This window comes from Crocodylus porosus, unplaced genomic scaffold (assembly GCF_001723895.1).
Source record: "Crocodylus porosus isolate Cpor-Errol unplaced genomic scaffold, CroPor_comp1, whole genome shotgun sequence".
Taxonomy (NCBI): domain Eukaryota; kingdom Metazoa; phylum Chordata; order Crocodylia; family Crocodylidae; genus Crocodylus; species Crocodylus porosus.
Genome location: NW_017728886.1, coordinates 26,872,774 through 26,876,691, shown reverse-complemented (window position 1 = coordinate 26,876,691; position 3,918 = coordinate 26,872,774).

The following is a 3,918-nucleotide window of genomic DNA, read 5'->3' as shown; positions in this document are numbered from 1 at the left end:
GCTGAACAGGTCCAGGTCCCGTAGCCTCTCCTCGTAGGGCCTGCCCTGCTGCCCCCTGTTCATGCAAGTGGCCCTCCTCTGGACCCTCTCCATATTGTCCACATCCCTCTTGAAGTGTGGCACCCAGAACTGGAGACAAGGTGCAGTTGGCCTTCCTGACTGCATCCCCGCACTGCCAGCCCTTGTTCATCTTGGCATCAATGATGACTCCAAGATCCTTTTCTGCCTCTGCACTGACAAGAAGGGAGTTCCCTGTAGGTATGTTGCTGGTTGTTCCTCCCAGGTGCATCACCTTGCACTTGTCAGTGTTGAATCCCATCCTATTCTCGTCTCTCCACCCTGGTAACCTGTCTAGGTCCGATTGTAGCCTATTCCATCCTTCTAGCATGCCCACATCCCCCCACATCTTAGTGTCATCAGCAAATTTAAACAGGGTGCTTTTTACCCCCTCGACCAAGTCACTGCTGAAGATGTTGAACAGTGCAGGCCTGAGGACCGAGCCCTGTGGAACCCCACTGCCCACATCCCTCCAGGTCGAAAATGACCCATCCACCACCACCGTCTGGGTGTGGCCCCCAGCCAGTTGGCAACCCATTTGACTGTGTCAGTGTTGACATCACAGTCCCCCATTTTCTTAATGAGAAGGGGGTGAGAGACAATGTCAAAGGCCTTCTGAAAGTCCAGAAAGACTATGTCCATGGCTACCCCTGCATCTAAGGATTTGGTGACCAGGTTGTGGAAGGCCACCAGGTTGGTCTGACAGGACCTGCCTCTAATGAGCCCGTGTTGGTTGCCTCTAAACATAATCTCCCCTGCTGGCCCCTCGTGGACATGTGCCAGAAAAATTCTTTCAAAATGTTTCCTGGTGTGCTCCCTGCAGGACCGGACCAGTGCAGAGTATTCCTCCTTGGAGGTGGATCCAATCCTCCATCCTCTGTAGGTCTTTCTTTTTAGATGATGGAGGTCCACTAGTTCCCTGGGGAGTCAAGGGGGCTGTGGTGTCCTTTTGATGCCTTTCCTCCTAGATAAGATAGACTTTGCTTGCACTTCCAGGATCTAACCTTTGAGGAGCAACCACTTGTCCTGAACTCCCCTTCCCTTTGGGTTGTGGCCCTTTAGGGCCTCCCTGACAAGCCTCCTGAGCTTGATAAAAGTCAGCTTTCCTGAAATTGAGGACTTCTGTATTGCTGACTGACTTGCCAGCTTTACAGCAGATGGTGAAGGTGATCAGCTCATGGTCACTGCCGCCCAGCTTCCTTTCGATCATTAGGTCACTGATTAGGTCATCCCCCGTTGCCAGAACCAGGTCGAGCAGCTCTTTACCTCTTGTCAGCCTGTCAACTTCTTGCATCAGATAGACCTCATCCACGCATGAGAGAAAGCTTTGTGACCACTCGGATTTGGCCAAGTGCTCTTCCCATGAGATGTCAGGGTAGTTGAAGTCTCCCATGACAACCACGCACCAGGAGCATGTGGCCTCAGCCAATTCCCTGGCGAACTCTTGGTCAAGCTCTTGATCCTGGGCAGGAGATCTGTAGTAGACTCCCACCATTGTGTCCCCTGTGCTGTGTTCCCCACAGATTTTAACCCAGAGGGTCTCCAGTCATCCACTCTGGGCGCCAATGTCAGCCTGCAGGGATGCGTAGCTTTCCTTGACATAGAGAGCTACACCCCTACCCCTTTTGTCCACTTAATCACTCTTGTACAGGGTACCTGTGGTCCACTCATGGATGGAGTCCCACCAGGTCTCCATTATCCCTATGACATCATAGTTATTCGTGTTAAGCAGGAGTACAAGTTCCTCCTGTTTATTCCCCAAGCTCCTGGCATTTGTGTACAGGCAGGCAAGTATCCCTTTTGAGGCCCCTGCCTTGCCTACAGCTCGCTCCAGGGCTGGGGCAGGGGTGGGCTCCCTTAAGTGCCTTGGCCTGCTGGCTTTGCAAGGGTTGATCAGTGGGCCAGAAGTGGCAGTAGTCCCCCCCAACCTCCAGCAGGCTTAGTTTAAAGCCCAGTGGAGCAGGTCAGCCAGTCTAGCTGAGAAAAGCCTCCTCCCCAGTGGAGGCCGTCCCTTCCCAACAGCTCACTGCCTCTCTCACCAAAGAGCGGGCTGTGGTCATGGAAGCCAAAGCCTTCCCGATGACACCAGTGCCGCAGTCTTTGTTTCACTACCTTGATCCTCCTTTCCCTCCTCAGCCCATAGCCCAAAATTGGGAGGATTGATGAAAACACCACCTGAGCCCCCAACCCCTTAAGCCTCGCTCCCAAATCCCTGTAGAGCTTCATGACCCGGTTGGGCACTCCAAGCCATGTCATTTGTGCCCACATGGATAAGTAGCATAGGGTAATGGTCAATGGGCTGGAGGAGCTTAGGGATTTTCTCCACAATGTCTCGGATATGGGCTGCCAGGAAGCAGCAGACTTCCTGGGCTAAGGGGTTGGGGCAGCAGATTGCCCCCTCAGTCCCCTTCAGGATGGATTTTCCCATGACAAACACTTTGTGTTTTGTCTTAGGGAGAGTGGGGGTGGTAGCTACAGTTGAGCCTGTGTTGCCTGCAGGACCTTGCAGCTTGGCAGACTCTGCTGGGTCTGCAAGAGGTTCATACCTGTTGCAAAGTTCCAGTGGGAAAGGGACCTTGGTGTGGGAAGCCTTGGGGCCCCTGACCACCTTGGTCCAACCCCTTAGCTGGACAGAATGGGAGGTCCCCGAGTTCTCCCTTGTCCTGGAGGATGACTGTGGTCTACACTGCCTCCAGGGGGAGAAGGGCCTGGCAGTAGGAGTCTATCTCCCTCTCACCATCCCTGATGGCACGCAATCTCTGGACTGCGGCCTGGAGCTCCTCCAGCTGGTGTGGCAGGGACCCCAGAAGGGAGCAGACCTCACAAGGGGAGGTGGACCCCAGAGCCTGAAAAAGTGTCAGGCATCCCCTGCAGCTGAGAGGCAGAGGCTCTGTCTGGGTGGAGCCCTCTAAGGAGCCAGAAGGGGGGGCCGCAGACCCCAAAGGGACCCAAGGGGTGCAGTGTGTGCCCATCCACATGATGCCACTGGTAGGTCAGCTGCAGCTGGGACTGTCTACTTTAGGGGGCTCACAGGCAGGGCCTCAGGCCCTCCTGCTCATCCTCCTGCATGAACTCCTGCACTAATTTGCACGCCGGGCCCAGAAGTGCACCTGTTTGTGTGTTCTGTTCATGAGGCTTCAGTTGCATGGCTCCCTGGAGGGCTGGGCGAAGTAGAAGCCGGGGGTCCTGGGTGTCCTGGGGTCCCTTTCCTGGGGTCCCTGGGCTCACGGGGGTGCAGCGGGCTTACACCCATGCATGTCTCTCTGGAGCTGCGTTCCTAATGTGGCTTCTACCATTGCCAGGCCCTTTTTAAGCTGTGTGCATGCACAGAAGGGCTGGCCGGTGCTGTGCTGTTCTCAGGCGGCTAAAGGGGTCCCGCCCGCCCACCAAGGAGGGGACAGGTGAGTGCCCCCCGCAAACCTGGCTCATGCGCTGGCATCGCAGTCATGCAGCTCCCTGGGGGGCTGGGCCAAGTAGGAGCTGGGGGGCATGACCCGCCCTGCCTCCACTCAGCCAGCTCCCAGTTGGCTACATCCCTACCTGCGGGCAGGCTGGGGATCATCAGGGGTCCTGGGGTCTCTTCCCAGAGGTCCCTGGGTTCAAGGGGCTACAGCAGGCTCAAACTTGTGCATCTCTGTCCGGAGTCAGGTCCCTAATGCCCTAATGTTGATGTGTACTTTTAGTTTTCTTCACACATGATGGGTGTGTGATGGGGGGGGTGTTTGCAGTGTGGAGGAAGGTGGGTGGGTGTGTGTGGAGAGATGTGGGTTGGTGTGTGGGTAGGTTTGGGGTGATTGCTGGGGGTTCTGTGGGTGTAGGGGACCTTGTGCGGGGGCTGCACAGGGTGCAGCCCCCACACAC